This window comes from Schistocerca americana, chromosome X (assembly GCF_021461395.2).
Source record: "Schistocerca americana isolate TAMUIC-IGC-003095 chromosome X, iqSchAmer2.1, whole genome shotgun sequence".
Taxonomy (NCBI): domain Eukaryota; kingdom Metazoa; phylum Arthropoda; class Insecta; order Orthoptera; family Acrididae; genus Schistocerca; species Schistocerca americana.
The window spans coordinates 1,010,740,245-1,010,763,191 of record NC_060130.1 but is presented as its reverse complement, the minus strand read 5'-3'; the positions used below and the strand labels follow the sequence as shown (position 1 = coordinate 1,010,763,191).

The window sequence follows — 22,947 nt, the reverse complement described above, 5'->3', positions numbered from 1 at the left end:
TGTAGTATATACAGGGTTATTACAAATGACTGAAGCGATTTCACAGCTCTACAATAACTTTATTATTTGGGATATTTTCACAATGCTTTGCACACACATACAAAAACTCAAAAAGTTTTTTTAGGCATTCACAAATGTTCGATATGTGCCCCATTAGTGATTCGGCAGACATCAAGCCGATAATCAAGTTCCTCCCACACTCGGCGCAGCATGTCCCCATCAATGAGTTCAGAAGCATTGTTGATGCGAGCTCACAGTTCTGGCACATTTCTTGGTAGAGGAGGCTTAAACACTGAATCTTTCACATAACCCCACAGAAAGAAATCGCATGGGGTTAAGTCGGGAGAGCGTGGAGGCCATGACATGAATTGCTGATCATGATCTCCACCACGATCGATCCATCGGTTTTCCAATCTCCTGTTTAAGAAATGCCGAACATCATGATGGAAGTGCGGTGGAGCACCATCCTGTTGAAAGGTGAAGTCGGCGCTGTCGGTCTCCAGTTGTGGCATGAGCCAATTTTCCAGCATGTCCAGATACACGTGCCCTGTAACGTTTTTTTCGCAGAAGAAAAAGGGGCCGTAAACTTTGAACCGTGAGATTGCACAAAACACATTAACTTTTGGTGAATTGCGAATTTGCTGCACGAATGCTTGAGGATTCTCTACCGCCCAGATTCGCACATTGTGTCTGTTCACTTCACCATTAAGAAAAAATGTTGCTTCATCACTGAAAACAAGTTTCACACTGAACGCATCCTCTTCCATGAGCTGTTGCAACCGCGCCGAAAATTCAAAGCGTTTGACTTTGTCATCGGGTGTCAGGGCTTGTAGCAATTGTAAACGGTAAGGCTTCTGCTTTAGCCTTTTCCGTAAGATTTTCCAAACTGTCGGCTGTGGTACGTTTAGCTCCCTGCTTACTTTATTCGTCAACTTCCGCGGGCTACGCGTGAAAGTTGCCCGCACACGTTCAACCGTTTCTTCGCTCACTGCAGGCCGACCCGTTGATTCCCCCTTACAGAGGCATCCAGAAGCTGTAAACTGCGCATACCATCGCCGAATGGAGTTAGCAGTTGGTGGATCTTTGTTGAACTTCGTCCTGAAGTGTCGTTGTACTGTTATGACTGACTGATGTGAGTGCATTTCAAGCACGACATACGCTTTCTCAGCTCCTGTCGCCATTTTGTCTCACTGCACTCTCGAGCGCTCTGGTGGCAGAAACCTGAAGTGCGGCTTCAGCCGAACAAAACTTTATGAGTTTTTCTACGTATCTGTAGTGTGTCGTGACCATATGTCAATGGATGGAGCTACAGTGAATTTATGAAATCGCTTCAATCATTTGTAATAGCCCTGTATTTAGCTGGATACCAAATCTCCTTATTTTTGCCAATGACATCATGATGAGTTTATCATACAAGAAAACAATGTTTCAAAATTGTCTAATTTTTGCATTCTGCAATTCGCTACTTTTCATTTTCAAATTACCAGTTCCAGGCAATGTTTCTTATCTTCAGATAACATGTTGTAGCTACAGAGTAGCCCACGGTGAAGGAACTGCCTGTCTGCTGTCATACTGCTCAATAATCGTCAATCCCTGCTGTGCTGAAGTTTTGCAATAAGAAAGGCAGTCACTTCCTATGGCATTCACAGAGAATACCATATTGCCCTTATACATCACTGCATGAGTAGTATTGATGATAGTCATCATTTGCACACTGAACTGACATTAATACATCAAACTATCTATCGTGTATATTCAACAACACACAAAAAGGACAAAGAAAAAAATTTGAGCCACCTGTCAACCAATTCCAATCACATTAAAGTACAGTACTGCTCATAAAAGAACCATTGTGTGTGAGTGATGAAGTTATATCATTTTTAAACTCAGCATATGGACACACCCTCTAAAAACTCATAAGAAAACTTGTCATACAATTATTAGAACTACAAACTTGGAAAAGATGTTTGATGTTGTGAAGTGGGGTAAAAAATTGAACAACCGTACGAAATATTTTGAAATTGGTAAAATCAAAATAGGTATCTCAGTGAATCCATAAAAATTCTGGAATATAGCAGTATGTTCCTGTGTTGGTTCAAATCACACTTTGGGCAATTTTTTTATGATTTAATATTTTGCGTTTTTGAATAAAACCAAATCAAAGGAGTGAACAGATTACAGTGCTTACTACCAATTTCTGAGCTCTCAAAAGGCACAAAAGGTCAAATGGCTCAAAGCACTATGGCACTTCATATCTGAGGTCATCAGTTCCCTAGACTATGAACTACTTAAACCTAACTAACCTAAGGACATCACACACATCCATGCCCGAGGCAGGATTCAAACTTTCGACCGTAGCAGCAGCGCAGTTCTGGACTGAAGCGCCTAGAACCGCTCGGCCACAGCGGCCGGCTCAAAAAGGCACATCATGTGGTATCTTTGCCACCTGATAGCTCATCCAGAGGCTCACAATTTAAGTGAGCATCTGCATCCAGTTAGGAAGAGTAAGAAATAAGGAACTACGTCTGAGCCAAACACTAAAGTGCCAACTTTGAACATCCTCAAATTCTTTCCAGAAATCAGTACAATCTGCCAACACTGCTGCAGTACTTTCCAACTACAGGTCTCACTCTCACTTGAACAGCCTGTTTCTGCACATTTCAGCAGCCTAGTGACAAATGAAATGCAATGTAAGTATATAAATCCAGTGTTCAAGGCCACTCCATGTATATTTCTGTACACTACTTTCCATCTATATACCAAATGGACGTTTCTAATCAAAGTAAAATGACAACTTATTTTACGTATACTTCCTAACATGCCACTGATAGCTATTGATGTTCACTTCTGATTTGATTTGATTTTTTATTGGTCCAGTTTTATCATACAGCACAAATTGTACAATTGATATTGGACAGGTAAAAGATAAGTTACAATAATACATAGTATCAGCAAAATAGTAGGGAAATTAAAAATAGGTACCTATTACAATTAATTTTGTTACGTATTCAGAAATTCTATGACAGAATAGAAACAGTGCTTTACTAGAAATGCCTTTAGTTTAGCTTTAAATATTGGATGAGTAGCATTTTTTATTTCCTCTGGTATCTTATTGTGTAGTATTACACCAACGTTAATTATGCTCCTCTCATAGGTGGTTGTTCTGTGATATTTTTGATGTATATTTGATTTCCCTCTGGTACTATAGTTGTGTACATTTTTGTCCTGTAGCAGTTTGCCTGTTTTCAGGAGGTAGTTTCTAGTGAACAAGATAATTTCATAAATGAATAAACTTGGAACATTTAGAACACCAAGCTCAGTAAAATGGGATTTACAGGACACCATCTTTTTAAAGCCACAAATTATTCTTAGAGCTCTTTTTTGCATTCTAAAAACCTTTACACTGTGAGCTGAGTATCAACAGAAAACGATCCCATATCGGACTAGTGGGGGGAACTGTGCATAGTATGCCTGCAGTACTGTTGTTCTGCCTGTTGAAACCTTTAAAATTCTTAGGCCATAGCACACAGATGATAGTTTTCTAGACAAGTTATTTATGTGTGTCTCCCACTTTAAGTCTTGCAGAACCCACAGACCCAAAAATTTTAAGACACTTACATTTTGTACGGGATCATTTTGTAATTGTGCTTGAATAGATATTTGATTAGTTGGAGGAATTAACTGAAAATCGACACACACAGTTTTTTCAGTATATATAATGAGTTTGTTTTTTGTGAACCACTCAGAAAGTCTTTTCATAGACTGTGGACTGCAAAGTTTCTGGACTGGATCCAGTGAGCAATATGCTCGTGTCATCGGCAAACATGATAGTTTTTGTGGGACTCATATATTCAACTAATTCATCCACATAAATAAAGAAGAGTAGTGGACCTAAGACTGAGCCCTGTGGTACACCATATTTTACTGGTTATTCCCTAGAAAGAAAGGAGTTTTTTCTGGTTTTATTCATTTTGTTGGATCCATACTGAAGTGATACTTTCTGCCTGTGGTTTTTTAGGTATGAACACAACCAGCTATGTGCTACACCTCTTACTCCTCGACTTTCTCATTTTTCGAGCAGAATGTTATGGTCCAGGACGTCAACGGCTTTTGATAAATCTAGAAAAATACCTGCAGCTAATTTATGTTGATCAAGGGATTTTAAAATGCAGTCTAAGAATTCGAAAATTGCTGTATGTGTAGATTTAGACTTTCTAAAACCATGCTGGTGTAATGGAAAAAAAGGTGCATATTTATTTATAAAATTTAAAAGCCTGTCACAGAAGAGTTTTTCTAGAATTTTTGAGAAGGAACTTAACTGTGACACCGGTCAGTAGTTTGATATTTTTTCAGAAGAACCTTTTTTTAGCAGTGGTGAAACTTTTGCTGTTTTAAAAACATCTGGAAATACACCAGTTTTTAAAGAGAGGTTGAAAATTTTTGCCAAGGGCTTTGTTATGTGGTGAGCACATACTTTTAATATGAAATCAGGTACGTCATCAAGACCACTTGACTTTTATTGCTTAATGATTTAATTTTACTTATAATTTCATTGGGATTTGTTTCATAAACATATATAGAAGCAATCGAGATCCCTGACTTGTTGGGGAAACTTGGGACTGGTCCTTGACGGTGTACTCGAATGAGGTCTTCAGTTAGTGAAGTGAAGTATTCATTGAATTTTTCCACAACTGAATTTGGGTCTGTGACTTTTGAGCGTTCTAGTGTTAATGATACATTCTTTTTCTTTGGTGCTGAGCTACAAGTTTCTTTCTTTATAACTCTCCACGTGGATCTCATTTCATTAGATGAGTTTCTTATCAAATTGTCATTCCACATAATTTTTGCCTCTTTGTCTACTCTACCATAGATTCTTTTGTAGGCTTTTGAATAATCTGGGAATTCTTGGGTTACTCTATATTTCTTACAACAGTACTGAAGAAATCTGTTTCTCTCACTGGAAATTTTTATGCCTTTAGTTATCCATAGCTTATTATTAGTAGGTTTTACTGTTTTTACTACTTTTGGAAATGCTACATTAAAATAGTGAAGAAAGATGCTCTGAAAACTCGTTTACATGCTATCACCATTGTTCTGAGTGGTGATGCTTTCCCAGTTTTCCTTCGCCAGTAAGAGATTAAAAATTATAATGTTATATTCAGAAAAGGTTCTTTTTTCAACTACTTTTTCGGAACTGCTACTACTTGTTGGCATTTCTATGCACAGCAGCTGTGCCTCATGATCACTATAACCCATGATCAGTACCCTGCTTGTGAATCTGTAATTTGTTTCTGAGATGAATATTTGGTCAATAATGGAATTTGTGCATTCTGTTAATCTTGTTGGGCAGTGTATTGTGGGGATCATATTGAATGTGTTGGTCATATTTATCAAAGCATCTCTGGTGCTGCTGTCTTTTGAAAAATCAATACTGAAATTCCCACAAAGCACTACCTTCATATTTAGTGTACTTATCCTGTTCAGCAGAACCTCTAGTTTATTCATGAAGACTGGCAGGTTTCCACTTGGTGCTCTATATATGTTTATAACTATGAAATTAAGCTCTGGCAGTTTAGTAATGGAAAGTTCAAAGTCTTTCTCAATTGAGTCAATATAACTTTTACTGACATCACAGAACTTTATTTGTTCTTTCACAAAGATAGCAGAGCTACCATGTTTGGAAAACTCTCAGCTAAAATGACTTGCTAATCTATATCCTTAGATTGAGGTTAATTTTACTTCGGCATTTCGTAGCCAATGTTCAGTAACGCAAATTATGTCTATATTTAGTGCATACTGGATTAGTGATTCTAACATGGAAATTTTATTTGTGAGTGACTGAACGTTATGGTGTAGTTTAGCAAAATCTGTGTATTTGGTAACTGTGGCTGAAATGGTTTCTGATTCTTTATCTAATGGCATTTCTAATACAGCACTTACCCTAAAAATTTTCAGTATCTTTCTTGTGCGTGGCTTCTGTTTGCTGGTGGCAATCAGCAGGTGAGTTAACTTCTGGAGCTTGTATAAGTTTTGCTTCATCCACATCTGTCCTCTTCGGTTTAAACCATTGTGTAATATTTGTTTGGCTGATGACTTGATTGTTTGTTTCTCGTCTAATTGGTTTAAAGCACTTGGTAATTTGCGTTTGGCTGATGGCACAGCTTGTAACTTGTCTAAACCACTTCTTAATCTCTGTTTGTTTGACACTTATACTTTTTTCTTCACTCTTCTTCGAAATGCGAGTACATATTTTTTTGGCTAGTAATTTCTTTCCTCGCGTATTTAAATGAAGTCCATGGACTTCATATTTCAGAGCTTTTCAAAGCCTCCTTTCCCTGGCACAAATGTTCGCTACCATTAGGGTGCTTTCCCTATTGCAGCAACTGCTTCTGAAACCAATGCTGACAACTGCTCAGTGCTTTGGCACATATAAACAGTTTTATTGTTGTAATGTGATTTTTCATGAAAACTGATTAGTTAAGGGAGTGAGTACCATGGAGAGTAATCAACCTTAACCACAAAAAAATAAATAAATGGATGGCATTTTCCAAACATATTCTTGCAGAAACTTGTTTTGTAAGTTCCAAATATTAACCACCATATCTCAATACTTATTTTCTTTGACGATTTTTGTCTGTAATAACTATTCTATTTTTAGATATAATAGTGCTTACCATGATCACAATCAAAGGTCTAAAAATGATTTACACAAGATCTAAAACATCTAAGTCTTGTACACAAAAGTGTTCATTATTCTCCCACAAACATTTTCAACTCTCTTCCATCACATATCGAAGTCTACGTTACTGGCTTGCCTACATGTAAATATAAATTAAGGAAATACCTTATGGAAAAGTCCTTCTACTCCCTTGATGAGTGTCTGGAGATAAATAAATGGGTGTTTCTGTAAATTTTTATTGTCATTTCTACTTTATGTTTTGAGACTTTCTATTTTTAATGTGTTAGCCATAATTCATCTTACTTGTTTGGAAGAAGGACAGTTATGAATATTTTTTTCAGAACTTAAATTCACTTTTAGTAATTCTGCCATGTTACTTGAACTATATCTTATTAATTTTGCTTCAGCCTTTAAGCTTATCTACCGGTTTATGCCTTATTTTTGTTATTGGACACATATTTATTGTATCTCTATGCTTGTAAACCTGACTCACCCCACATCCTTGTGATTCATCACAATATTAGTTCAAGGAAATTGTAATAAAAATAAGTAGAAATATAGACACACCACACACTTTTGAGGTCCAGAAATGGATACATGAAGAAATTCAGCTAACACAGAGATATAATAGATATTCTACTGGACTGTTTACAAGCCTAAGTTTCAGCCCAAACAGTACCCAAAGTTGTGAGAATTCAGAAGCTGCTAATGCCAGTGTCGGAAAATTTCAACATAAGGATGGTAAATTTATTAATGTTATAACTATTCATGAATGATATGACATAAGGAACATTAAAGTATACAATTGATGCCATGGTTAAAATTTACCTAATATTCAGCTGAATTACACTCTCATCATTATTAGCTTATGTTCAATGTTTATTTTAACAAAACAAAAAGTTACTGCAAACAAACTTGCAAGAAATATCATATACCATTAAGAAATTTATAGTTTTGACACCAAAATGGATTGTGTCTCTTAGCAGTTTTCATGATTACCACAAAAACATGGCAATACATATGTAAGGAAACCGAATTAACTTGATGATGTTCAATGATTAATCAAACAGTGTATTTACAAAAACATACATTGAAAATTGTTTGCTGATGCAAAACAAAGATGCAGATAAGAGCAAATGTATAAGTCGGCACTGTCAACCTTTTTACCTCTGCATCTGTGAGAAAGAAATGATATTAATCAGTTTATTAATTAATTATGTAGCTTTCCTCCTATTTTTGGCACATTGATGGTGAACAAATCTCGAATACTGATGGCTACTAAGAATTTTTCAGAGTTTTTATTTTGTTCATGAAGCAGCTTGATATGACCACAGTGAACATGTGTGACCATCTCAAGGTATTGAACTGAGACTGCTAATGAATGGTATTTGGAATTGTAAACACAAGAGGAACTTATGTGATATACCTCCCAGTTATTTTACTAGTTACTGAACAGAGTAACATGCTGCTAAAAAGAGTTGAATCCCCCAATTAAAATAATGAAAAGCTGTTCATTTATGTGGAAAACTTGGTGAAATTCACAAGGCAGTCAGATTAGATTAGATTAGGTTAGATTAATACTAGTTCCATGGATCATGAATACGATATTTCGTAATGATGTGGAACGAGTCAAATTTTCCAATACATGACATAATTAAGTTAATTTAACAACATACTTTAGTTAATATAACAACTTTTTCATTTTTTGTGTTTTTAATTTTTTTTTTTATTTTTTATTTTTTTATTAATATTTTTTTTAAATTTATATCTAAAAATTCCTCTATGGAGTAGAAGGAGTTGTCATTCAGAAATTCTTTTAATTTCTTCTTAAATACTTGTTGGTTATCTGTCAGACTTTTGATACTATTTGGTAAGTGACCAAAGACTTTAGTGCCAGTATAATTCACCCCTTTCTGTGCCAAAGTTAGATTTAATCTTGAATAGTGAAGATCATCCTTTCTCCTAGTATTGTAGTTATGCACACTGCTATTACTTTTGAATTGGGTTTGGTTGTTAACAACAAATTTCATAAGAGAGTATATATACTGAGAAGCTACTGTGAATATCCCTAGATCCTTAAATAAATGTCTGCAGGATGATCTTGGGTGGACTCCAGCTATTATTCTGATTACACGCTTTTGTGCAATAAATATTTTATTCCTCAGTGATGAATTACCCCAAAATATGATGCCATATGAAAGCAACGAGTGAAAATAGGCGTAGTAAGCTAATTTACTAAGATGTTTATCACCAAAATTTGCAATGACCCTTATTGCATAAGTAGCTGAACTCAAACGTTTCAGCAGATCATCAATGTGTTTCTTCCAATTTAATTTCTCATCAATGGACACACCTAAAAATTTGGAAAATTCTACCTTAGCTATATGCTTCTGATTAAGGTCTATATTTATTAATGGCGTCATACCATTCACTGTACGGAACTGTATGTACTGTGTCTTATCAAAATTCAGTGAGAGTCCGTTTACAAGGAACCACTTAGTAATTTTCTGAAAGACAGTATTGACAATTTCATCAGTTAATTCTTGTTTCTCAGGTGTGATTACTATACTTGTATCATCAGCAAAGAGAACTAACTTTGCCTCTTCATGAATATAGAATGGCAAGTCATTAACATATATTAAGAACAACAAAGGACCCAAGACTGACCCTTGTGGAACCCCATTCTTGATAGTTCCCCAGTTTGAGGAATGTGCTGATCTTTGCATGTTATGAGACTTACTTATTTCAACTTTCTGCACTCTTCCAGTTAGGTACGAATTAAACCATTTGTGCACTGTCCCACTCATGCCACAATACTTGAGCTTGTCTAGCAGAATTTCAAGAATTACACAATCAAAAGCCTTTGAGAGATCACAAAAAATCCCAATGGGTGGTGTTCAATCATTCAGATCATTCAAAATTTGATTGGTGAAAGCATATATGGCATTTTCTGTTGAAAAACCTTTCTGAAAACCAAACTGACATTTTGTTAGTACTTCATTGTTACAGATATGTGAAGCTACTCTTGAATACATTACTTTCTCAAAAATTTTGGATAAAGCTGTTGGAAGGGAGATTGGACGGTAATTGTTGACATCAGATCTATCCCCCTTTTTATGCAAAGGTATAACAATAGCATATTTCAGTCTATCAGGGAAAATACCCTGTTCCAGAGAGCTATTACACAGGTGGCTGAGAATCTTACTTATCTGTTGAGAACAAGCTTTTAGTATTTTGCTGGAAATGCCATCAATTCCATGTGAGTTTTTGCTTTTAAGCAAGTTTATTATTTTCCTAATTTCAGAGGGAGAAGTGGGTGAGATTTCAATTGTATCAAATTGCATAGGTATGGCCTCTTCCATTAACAGCCTAGCATCTTCTAATGAACACCTGGATCCTACTATATCCGCAACATTTAGAAAATGATTATTAAAAATATTTTCAACTTCTGACTTTTTGTTCGTAAAGTTTTCATTCAATTTTATGGTAATACTGTCTTCCTGTGCTCTTTGTTGACCTGTTTCTCTTTTAATAATATTCCAAATTGTTTTAATTTTATTATCAGAGTTGCTGATTTCAGACATGATACACATACTTCTGGATTTTTTTATAACTTTTCTTAATATAACACAGTAGTTTTTATAATTTTTGATAGTTTCTGGGTCACTACTCTTTCTTGCTGTCAGATACATTTTCCTTTTCCGGTTACAAGATATTTTTATACCCTTAGTAAGCCATGGTTTGTTACAAGGTTTCTTACGAGTATATTTAACTATTTTCTTGGGGAAGCAGTTTTCAAATGCATTTACAAAAATGTCATGAAATAATTTATATTTTAAATTGGCATCATGTTCACGGTACACCTCATCCCAGTCTAACTGCTGTAGGCTTTCCCTGAAATTTGCAATTGTTAAATCGTTGACTGAACGTACTACTTTGGAGGACTGTTTAGTATTGCTGAATGGAGCTATGTCATATATTGTAACTAGCTGTGCACCATGATCAGAAAGACCATTCTCAACAGGCTGAGCATTTATCTGGTTAAACTTATCTTTGACTATAAAGAAATTATCAATCAGTGAGCTGCTATCCTTTACCACCCGAGTAGGAAAATCAATAACGGGTGTCAAATTGAAAGAACCGAGTAATACTTCAAGGTCATTTTGCCTATTACCCTCTTTCAGAGAATCTACATTGAAGTCCCCACAAATAATAATTTGCTTCCCCCTGTCTGACAGATATCACAACAAGGAGTCCAAATTTTTCAGAAATAGATGAAAATTTCCTGATGGGGACCTATATACAGTTACAATTATAAATGTGCCTTTATTTAATTTAACCTCACAGGCACATGCTTCTATATGTTTCTCTACACAAAACTTTTTTGTTTCTATACTTTTTGCACAATGATAACTTTTGACATATATGGCAACTCCTCCTTTCTCCATATTTTGTCTCATGACATGTGCAGAGAGCTTATATCCACTTACATTTACCTTATCCATATCAGTAACAATGTGATGCTCAGACAGGCATAGTATATCTATTTCATCCTCAGCTACTAAAACTTCTAAACAAACTAGAAGCTCATCTATTTTATTCTTTAAACTCTCAATATTTTGATGAAATATACTTACATTATTTTTAATTATACTTTTATGAGAACCTTTCCTTATTCTAACATTTGCAGTACTCTCCTGTCTGAGTTTCTCATTGTGCTTAGGCCTAGTTGCTATACCAGTGGTCACATGGTGTTCAGAGAGGCAGATTATGTCAACTGGGTTGGGTGACTTTAATTCATCAATGCAATTACCTAGGACTGAGATACAACTTGGTGGAGATAAAATTTCTGGTGATTGGTGAAAATTTATAATTGACAGCTGTGATTGGTGATCCAATGTGCTAGAATTGTGCTGTTTAATTTCTTTCCTAAACTGAAGATTTGTTTCAATCATGACCTCTCGTAGAACTTGACATCTTTCTGTCTTACCTATCCTAAAAAAGGTGCTGCTCCAACACCTGTAACCACTGGTATTTTACCATTCATGGCAGTGCCTCCCCCCCTTAAATTTCCTGCTATTACCCCAGCCAGTTTCCCCTTCCCTTTCCTGTTGAGATGTAGGCCGTGCCTGGTATAGTCCCACCTACTGAGAGAATCAACAGGAACCACACCGATATGAGCCCCCGCACCCGACCCAAGCAGCCGTTCCAACTCCAAATTAACTCTCCCGACAGAAGAGTTCAAATGAGGCCGGTCATGGCGTCTCAGGACAGATACAAACTCAACATTGGTGTGTCTCAATGCCGACGCAATGTTTACCAGGTCACACTCTATACTGTACCCAGGATCTCTGTCGATGCTGTTCCCTGGCCCTCCCACAATAACCACGGTGTCTTCCCTGGTAAATCCTCTACAGAGTGAACCTAAATCCTCTGTCACCTGATCCAGACTAGCACTTGGTTTGAAAAAATTTGTGACCTGGTATTCTGGTCCTAATTCCTCCTGCAGAAGTTGGCCTACACCTCTGGCATGAGAACTGCCTAACAACAAAACTTTCTTCCTTTTCAATGGCTTTCCTACATTCTTTTTCAATTTCCTATTGAAAGTTTGTTGTGTCCTGTCTACACCTACCTCTGCTTGAGGCTCATCAGTTTCTAACTGAAGCAACAGGTCAAACTTATTTTTGACATTCACCACAAAACTGTCAGACTTAGTTCTAGGCCTGTTCCTTCTGCTACCTGTTGCCACTTCCCACCTCTCTTTGCCCTTCTCCCTCCTTAACCTGTCCAGATCTTCCCTAGCCTGATCTAGCTCAGCCTGAAGGGCAGCAATTTTGCCCTCCTGTTCCACTATCTTCCTATCTCTGCTGCAAATCCTACATAACCACTGATGAGCCTGATCCACTTTCCCGACACCCACGCCACTGCAGTCCCCCCAATGAAAAAAACTACTGCATCCATCACACCAAACCCCGGAACTAACAATTCTACGGCAAGTCAGGCACTTCTCACTCATGACTAAAATAATACTTTAGCTACAATAAATCAATTAAATTACCGAAAATCAAAAAAGACGTTACAAGAATTAAGCCTATTCACAAATGTATATAAGCAAGTTTCTGATTTAAAATTCCGCTGTTTTTCTGAGATCTGTATTAAAACAATGAAGGTATACGCTATTTATTTTATATTTCACTCGATGGAATGAAAAAAGGACAATTAAATGAGATACTTTAACGTTGATTATCCAAAAACGTTACGAGAATTAGGCCTATAAACAAATGTATATAAGCAAGTTTCTGATATAAAGTTACGCTGTTTTTCTGAAATCTGTATTAAAACAATGAAGTTATACGCTATTTACGGTAGTTTGCTTATTTGTTACCGAGAAATTAGTTAACTTACCGTGAAACAAGAAACAAATACGTTTACAAAATTTAAGCCTAAGCGCGACTTCGCGAAGTTACGATCTTTTCGTGTTTTCTGAAAAAATACGCAAAGGAAAGTCAAACCTTTAACGGCAAGACTAAATCATACACTAATGCATGTATTTAATTTGTTGTCGGCCTTAAACTAAATTATATTCCTGTCTAAATCACTTAACTTTCTGGAAATGGTTTCTGGCGTCACTTACTCGGCTGCAGATGAAGGATTTCATAAAGCAGCAGTCTGATTTAACAATTAAACCTTGATAACCCTCATATAAATATTATAATAATCCAAGAATGTCATTAATTTCAAATAGTGGTAAGAAATAAAAAGCTGGAACAAAGTGTGCCAACAGTGCGATACTTCCTGTGTCAAAACCACACATCTGCCTCAGCTTGGTAAATCACTACCTATTAATTTATTGAGTAGGTTGCTATCACAGCATCCAAAGAGTAAATGTAACTATACTTTTGCCTCTTACCCTAATCACAAAAATGGGCATCAAACATTACAGTGCTCCTTCAGATCAGTTTCTGATCACACCCGCCTCTGAAGGCGTTACCGTGTTTAAGAGTGCAAGATACACTCCTGGAAATTGAAATAAGAACACCGAGAATTCATTGTCCCAGGAAGGGGAAACTTTATTGACACATTCCTGGGGTCAGATACATCACATGATCACACTGACAGAACCACAGGCACATAGACACAGGCAACAGAGCATGCAAAATGTCGGCACTAGTACAGTGTATATCCACCTTTCGCAGCAATGCAGGCTGCTATTCTCCCATGGAGACGATCGTAGAGATGCTGGATGTAGTCCTGTGGAACGGCTTGCCATGCCATTTCCACCTGGCGCCTCAGTTGGACCAGCGTTCGTGCTGGACGTGCAGACCGCGTGAGACGACGCTTCATCCAGTCCCAAACATGCTCAATGGGGGAGAGATCAGGAGATCTTGCTGGCCAGAGTAGTTGACTTACACCTTCTAGAGCACGTGGGGTGGCACGGGATACATGCGGACGTGCATTGTCCTGTTGGAACAGCAAGTTCCCTTGCCGGTCTAGGAATGGTAGAACGATGGGTTCGATGACGGTTTGGATGTACCGTGCACTATTCAGTGTCCCCTCGACGATCACCAGTGGTGTACGGCCAGTGTAGGAGATCGCTCCCCACACCATGATGCCGGGTGTTGGCCCTGTGTGCCTCGGTCGTATGCAGTCCTGATTGTGGCGCTCACCTGCACGGCGCCAAACACGCATACGACCATCATTGGCACCAAGGCAGAAGCGACTCTCATCGCTGAAGACGACACGTCTCCATTTGTCCCTCCATTCACGCCTGTCGCGACACCACTGGAGGCGGGCTGCACGATGTTGGGGCGTGAGCGGAAGACGGCCTAACGGTGTGCGGGACCGTAGCCCAGCTTCATGGAGACGGTTGCGAATCGTCCTCGCCGATACCCCAGGAGCAACAGTGTCCCTAATTTGCTGGGAAGTGGCGGTGCGGTCCCCTACGGCACTGCGTAGGATCCTACGGTCTTGGCGTGCATCCGTGCGTCGCTGCGGTCCGGTGCCAGGTCGACGGGCACGTGCACCTTCCGCCGACCACTGGCGACAACATCGATGTACTGTGGAGACCGCACGTCCCACGTGTTGAGCAATTCGGCGGTACGTCCACCCGGCCTCCCGCATGCCCACTATACGCCCTCGCTCAAAGTCCGTCAACTGCACATACGGTTCACGTCCACGCTGTCGCGGCATGCTACCAGTGTTAAAGACTGCGATGGAGCTCCGTATGCCACGGCAAACTGGCTGACACTGACGGCGGCGGTGCACAAATGCTGCGCTGCTAGCGCCATTCGACGGCCAACACCGCGGTTCCTGGTGTGTCCGCTGTGCCGTGCGTGTGATCATTGCTTGTACAGCCCTCTCGCAGTGTCCGGAGCAAGTATGGTGGGTCTGACACACCGGTGTCAATGTGTTCTTTTTTCCATTTCCAGGAGTGTATTATGACCCACTCAAGCAACAGATCAATTATTGAAACATATTCCTCCTACTGTTAGTGTAGTTGAAGGTTGGTAATATCACAGGAAGCATTTGGTTATTTTGTCTTCATCTACATTTCTCTGCGCAGCACTGAATTACGTGGGTTAATTCACTCGATATTCACTAGCCACCACGGTGAAATGTTCTATCGCACAGAGTCAGTATTTTTTCAGGGTGTCTACGTGGACAAGAAAAAAAAATTCCCGGATTTCCCGGTTAAAAACACAATTTCTCCCAGATGAAATTACGTATAAAGAGGGTGAAAATACAGTTTCTCCCGGATGAAATTACGTATAAAGCGGGTGAAAATACATCCGTGTTAAGCAACAGTATACTTTCCCTCGTGCTGTAAACCCTATCAGTCCTTTGAATAGTGAAGGTCTTATACCGGCTGAGGACGTCCCAGCACTTAAGGGAACAGGAAAAACAATGCGTTTGGAAAGATGTTTGATGCGAGACAATATAGACAGATTTTATTTTCGTATTGCGAAAGTATATACACAAATTCCACAAGTTACAGCACAGTAGCTTCCGAAGCCTTAAAATGGAGATTGCGTTGAGCGATGCACTTTTGTCAGCCAGTCATAGCTCATGTCACGTGAGACGTGATCTCACTAGCGAATGACGGCAGTTATTCAGAGCACGAGGCCTACGAGAAAGACAGGCCACGGTGCGTACGTTACCGAACGTGGGCCGAGCTCGCTCAACTCGGCAAAGTGCGTTTCTACACCGGTTAACGTAACTAAATGTGTATGTACGAACGAGAATTGCATCGACTATTGGAATCCACTATTATTAGTCCTACAATGATAGGAAGTCCGTAGGCCTACTAACAGGCTCTAATTTGGCAATTAAAATCATACCAAAATGATTATCAGTTGCGTAAGGCACCACATCTTCTATGAAAGGAGAACTGTTACGAAGAAGAGACTAAATGCTGTAAACGAGCGGTTATACCATTTCTATCGAGAATTGATTTTAAATTGTGTTGTACGAACAGTAATCAGTAAGACTTGATAATAACGGATTGCAGTACAAGGTGAAATTCTCGTTAGTTTGCACGCAGCCGGTTGCGAGTGAACGCATTTTGCCCGCTGAGTTACGGGAACGAGCGAGCTCAGGCCGTTCTTCGTGACGTACGCGCCGCGGCCTGTCTTTCTCGTGGGCCTCGATCATTGCGTAATACATGTTATGTACTCAACCACTAGCAGCATCATTGTTAAGTAGCACGACCATACAAAGACGAAAGGTTAATGGGTTAAAGTAATGTAAGTACACTATATCTTCACGAAAAGCTGAACTTTCACATATAATATTGGGCATTAACAATGTTTTGCTGAACCTAAGAATGCTTCGGAAACTAAACTGCTGTATTTGATGTATTTCATACATATACTTTCGTATTATGCAAACATGCAGTCCAAATGCCAATGCGAATCAAAGATCTTTCCAAAACGCGTTGTTTTTTGCTGGATTTCGTTTCCTAAAGTGCTCGGAAGTATAAAACCCCTAAACTTTCCATAAGCCTTTTTCCAATAACACTATTTAGTTTTTATTTCGTGATCATAGCTGCAGCGATTTAGGAGAACCATTACAAAGTGAAGTTTATACTTAGCTGTAGTCGGTGTCATGTTTTCTCGACGAGTGATGCATCAACTTTTACATTGTTTTTATTCGAAACTCTGAATATACTGTACAACATTTAAACACGCACTGACGTAAGGCTGCGAGCACTCACAACAAGGTCTAGGGATCTTTGAGAGCATTCTGCGTTCTGCCTGACTGGGACTGGAGTGGCAATGAAGGATGGGACAGAATAGGAGCAGTCACCACGGCGTCAGCTGGTCAACGCAAAGCGATCCAGTGACTGGATGAACTGGGAAGAGACATTGCTGCGAGCTGAGGAGGCGAGGTGAGATGACCATGCCATCGCTTTCAGCAGCTAACATCGTTACATGCCTGTTCAAAATCCCAATACCGTAATAATACAGCCGGTGTTACCGTGATTAAATACAAATAAAACAATTGCCGTTTATAGGAGGAGGAGAGTAGTGTTTAACGTCCCGTCGACAACGAGGTCATTAGAGACGGAGCGCAAGCTCGGGGGGGGGGGGGGGGGGGGGGGAAGAATGGGGAAGGAAATCGGCCGTGCCTTTTCAAAGGAACCATCCCGGCATTTGCCTGAAGTGATTTAGGGAAATCACGGAAAACCTAAATCAGGATGGCCGGAGACGGGATTGAACCGTCGTCCTCCCGAATGCGAGTCCAGTGTGCTAACCACTGCGCCACCTCGCTCGGTAATTGCCGTTTATACATTCATTGCCAAAAACTATAACTCGGTATATGTAAAGAGAAAAAAAGAAACGTCGAGACAGTACTACAGGAAAATACTAGCTGGCAAATAAGTGGTAAAGAAAACATTACGTAAGTTGGTCAATAATTAAAGAAGAAAAGTCTGGAGCAAGAGTCTCGAAATACGAGTTTATTGAGCCGAGTAGCATGTTCTTCAGATGATCATAGACTATCGTGTAGCTAGCACGTTTCGGGTTTTTTGTGCTCTATCTTTGCAACAAACATTGGCAAATACAGAAGCAGTTACTAGAGCGCACTCCGCAACATCAAAGTTCTCCAGCCATCGGATCACGCAAATCTTCAAGGGCAAACGTTCCGATTCAATGGTCCAAATATACAGAGCTAGTCTGGAATGGAAATCCTTAAATAGGTTTTACAGGGCATGTACAAGCTGAATTATCATCCAGAGCGTTTCCTTTACTGCGGACTCGATTAGCAGAAAAATATGGAGAGGGGGCTTGCAAGTATGTCAAAGAACAGCAAGAAAACATAACGTGAAGACAACAACAACAGCTGAACAGGGTTTATTACGTTTCTAGGTACGGAGGGATACATAAAAAGCGACATTATCAATGTACTGGATGTCAAGTAAAACCATATTTTAAAATTAAGCGGGTAAATCATTCCTCTACAAGTAAATCAACACGTACGCTGCTACAGAATCTAGACTTTAAATTAAAATCGGTATATGTACAAATGAAGGTCTACCAAGTCCTAAAACACTTCGGAAATTTTACACACGGTAGAGCGCCTCAGCTGTAGAGTAACTGGGAGGCCAAGTCGTTCGTAACCGGCAGACTTCATAACTTAGTAATCGTGGATGGGAGACGAAAGCAAGCAACCAATAGCAGCCGATAGAAAGAGAGAGAGGAGGAGAAGCCTCACGGTAAGGAATAAGCTAGAACGAAAAGGTGGCGAAGCCTTCACAACTTTGGTCGATGAGCGCGGTGCCCTTAATATCTTTCGTCTTTATAATTGAGGTGCTGTACTGTACATGTCAAATTAGCTAGAAACTTGCAACAGGTTACTGGAGTAAGACTGGTTGATACGTCTTGTCATTCATAGTTTCTCAACAAACGCAGCGCTACCAATAATATCGTAATTAACGCCGATTGTTGCTTGGCAGAGAGAGTGTTGTCAAACGTGCCTCGTTCGATTTTCAAATCACAGTCTGTCAGTAGTCAGTGTGCTCGGCTCACCTGTTGAATTCAGTTCTGCGCACGTGCGGGGCAAAATTTTATAAACTGACAAGGTAGGTAGCACTCTTTTTGTCATATTTCATTATGCATAATAACGAGGCGCAGCCTTATTTACATCCATCGTTCTTCTTGTTGCCCACCAACAACGACTGCGACTGCGCCATATCGATTGGTTTTCAAGATAGCTGGCTTTCAGATCCAGCATTCGAGGACTGGTTGGTGAAAGTACCTACAGACCTTTATAGTGCTAAATGTGCATTATGTCCAGGGACCCTCATTAACATCCGTACTATGAGAAGATCGGCTCTTAGCAAGTCAAACGATAAAGTCCAAGAAGCACGTCGCGAAAGCAGCTGCCATGAGAAGGACAGCAAGTTTGTATGTCTACACCCGACCGGCGGCGACCACTTCAACCGAGCAGACAGATTGTACTTCCACTACCACATCTGCGCATTCAACTGGGTCAACAACAGTCGCGTTGGCCGCTGGAATTGTTGCGCCTCCGCAGAAGGATGTCACTGCAATGTCAAAACCCGTGGATAAACTGAGAGGAATTGATCGGATGGCAATAAAGGACGAAGTAACAAAGGCGGAAATACTGTAGTGTTTGGAGTGCATCGTTTCACACAAGTCACTGCGTAGTTCTGCGAACGTCGTGTTGCTTTTCCCCGCAATGTTCCCTGACAGTGAAGTGGCCAAGAGCGTGCGTTTGCAAAAGGACAAAATCAGTTATATCGTGCAATATGGACTAGCTCCCTTCTTTGAGTCTGAAATTAAATCTGACCTCGTAAACGCATCAAGCATTGTTCTCTTTTGACGAATCCTTGAACGAGGTGTGCAAAAGAATCCTGATGGACATTTTAGTGCGTTATTGGGACATTAAAAAAAATCTAGTGTGCACCCGTTACTACGCATCGGCTTTTCTAGGCAGTTCGACGGCAGCTAAGCTACTCGAGTCCTTCAAGAAAAAAATTCCCGGCGAAGCAATGAAAAAACTTTTACAAGTATCGATGGACGGCCCTAACGTCAACTTCGCGTTCTTAAGGGAACTTAAAATTTTTTTGAAAGAAATTGAAGGAGCAGACACCGTTTTACTGGAAATTTGAACGTGTAGGCTTCACGTTGTTCACATCGCCTTCAAGTCCGCAATTCAAGAAACACAGTGGATGATAATTCAGTCTTTACGTGCCTTGTACAATCTTTTTAAGGATGTCCCTGCTAGAAGAGCTCTGTATATTTCGACAACGGAATCGGAAGTGTTTCCCTTAAAGTTTTGCGCGATCCGATGGCTGGAGGATGTGGAAGTTGCTGAGTGAGCTCTAGTAATGCTTCCGTTTCTGCGAATATTTGTTGGAAAACTGGAAGAAAAAAACAAACCAAAATGTGCTAGCTACAGAGTACTGGAGGATCAGCTCAAGGACAAGCTACTTGGTCCGAAAATTGCCTTTTTCAAGACTCTTGCTGGAGACTTGGCACCTTTTCTAAAGGATTTCCAATCTGATTGGCCGCTAGCACCGTTCCTCCACTCTGCTTTAACAGAGATAATGGAACAACGATGACACTTTTGTCCAGCCGACGAAGATCTCGCCGCAGTTAATTTGGACAAAGAATCCAATCTTTTGGGTGTGAATTTATAGGATTAGTTAGAAAGAAGTAGTAGCGAACGTTAGAGCTGCTCGGAGACGAAGATCCAATTCACCGGCAAAAAAGTAGAAAAGAAGCTAACTGGTATTGCTCTGCATGCCAGAACACTTCGTCTTTTCTATACTACAGAAATGTCGAAGTGCTCTGGCATGAAGAGACTTGTGACATTGTTCAGTAACATATTATTCACTTTTTTTTGAAGGTCAATTATACTTTTTGCCATCGATTGCATATTTTTTTATCTATTAAAGAACAACATTAAATATGAAAATTTACTTGAAAAAAAAAAATGGCTCTGAGCACTATGGGACTCAACTGCTGTGGTCATCAGTCCCCTAGAACTTAGAACTACTTAAACCTAACTAACCTAAGGACATCACACACATCCATGCCCGAGGCAGGATTCGAACCTGCGACCGTAGCAGTCGCACGGTTCCGGACTGCGCGCCTAGAACCGCGAGACCACCGCGGCCGGCAAAAGTTACTTGAAGCTCGGTCTTTTTTTAACGTGTGTTACACGTTATGTCATATCAAATACAAATGTGCGGTAAAATTTTAAATAGTGACATACATGACTTATCTTCTGGGCCCGCAATTTTTCAAATGGCTGATCCTCAAGTGTTGCCGGTACGTTTTGAATGAGAGTTATAACGCCCTGTGATTTAAGTAATTCACTGCACATTCTCACACGTAACATACATCATCTTGCGTGGAAATTTACTTTGAAAGTAACGCTTCTCAAGTCACTATTCGTAATATTTTCCAGTGATCTGTTAGAAATGTAAACAATTGCGACGCAAGCACATCGAATGCACGTTAGTTGCTACGGACGTACTGCATAATCTTCGACCTAAAGCCTTTGACACTTTTCGGTGTCGGCAAACTGGTCTGTGCATTGTGTAAATTACTCATTTTCTACGCAACTAAACTTCTATTTTGGTGTTATTCTCTGATTTATGTTTCATTGCTGCAGTATTATTCAGCAGTAGTTGGCTAAAGTTCTTTGTCAGCGTATCAGATTCTAAAAAATTCCCGGGTTTTTCCCGGATGTCCCGGGCCGTATACACCCCGTTTTTAATTCCCTGATTCCAGAAAAGCTGTGCCAAACAAAAGCTACAAGAGCTTGTATTTCATGTTTCCTACCTCAGCTGCTATTAGATCAATGACAGAATCATTGCAGCAGCAGCTCACTGGCAGTGCGGTACTACACACTTCTGATGTGAAAGTTAAGTTAGTAGTTGGCTAAGTTTCACTGGCAAACTATTATACTTTACATCAAATTTTTTTCTTAGTGTCTTTGATCCAGCTGCAAATGGCCAGAATGAAACTTTGTTACTAAACCACATGTACACTTTTGCATTTATGCTCCTGCTATTGCTTACAGTGCATGTCAAATGCTGAAAATTACCAACTTTCTGCTACTTTGTGAAAATTTTTATTCGTTATTAGTATGCCAAGATCAATACTATTTCTTGCAGAACACAGAGTCATCTCACATGGGTGGGCTAATAGCAGAACCAACAAATTTCTAGGTTGCAGTTATTTTAATCACATCTGCCACCAGCAATTACACCCTTTGGTTAATAGCCAACACATCATATACCTTTTGTTGTGGGGAAATTAGTTGCATATTATCATATCTAAAAGCAAACCTGGGACTCCATGGATAGTTTGGATCAGAAAATTCAGTTATATAGCAGACTAATGAACATTTCCAAATTCAGTAAATATGTAATATACACATATAAAAAAAATTTTGCGTCACCTCGAGCCCGAGAGTTCTGGAGCCCGTAGAGAAAATTCGAATAGAGATTCACATAAACATCATTTCCGCCCTTTTTATTGCTCATGAAAACCACACAGTGAGATCTTCAAAGATGGTGGTCCAGATTGCTGTACACACTAGTACCTCTAATACCCAGTATAGCACGTCCTCTTGCATTGATGCTTGCCTGTATTCGTCATGGCATACTATCATCAAAGCACTGTTGGTCCAGACTGTCCCACTCCTCAATGGCGATTTGGCATAGATTCCTTAGTGTGGTTGGTGGGTCACGTCGTCCATAAACAGCCCTTTTCAACCTATCCCAGGCATGTTCGATAGGTTTCACGTGTGGAGAACATGCTGGCCATTCTAGTCGAGCGATGTCGTTATCTGAAGAACTCGTTCACAATATGTGCACGATTGGGGTGCAAATAATCGTTCTTGAAGACGAATGCCTCGCCAATATGCTGCCAATGCCTTGCAAATATGCTGCCAATAAGGTTGCACTATTGGTCGGAGGATGGCATTCGTGTGTTGCACAGCCGTTGAGGTGCCTCTCATGACAACTAGCAGCATACATCGGCTTCACATAATGCCACCTCAAAACAGCAAGGAACCTGCACCTTGCTGCACTCGCTGAACAGTGGGTCTAAGGCATTCAGCCTGATCAGGTTGCCTCCAAACGTAACTCCGACGATTGTCTGGTTGAAGGCATATGCGACACTCGTCAGTGAAGAGAATGTGATGCCTATCCGGAATGGTCCATTCGACATGTTGTTGGGCACACCTGCACCGCGCTGCATGGTGTCGTGGTTGCAAAGATGGACCTCGTC

At 39.8% G+C, this 22,947-nt stretch overlaps 1 protein-coding gene across 2 annotated transcripts in view; it reads right to left on the bottom strand.

Annotated features, from left to right (window-relative positions):
• The window catches only part of LOC124555682 (biotin--protein ligase), a 373,530-nt gene that overhangs the window by 166,133 nt on the left and 184,450 nt on the right, over nucleotides 1–22,947 (bottom strand). The gene's annotated exons all lie outside the window — the stretch shown is intronic.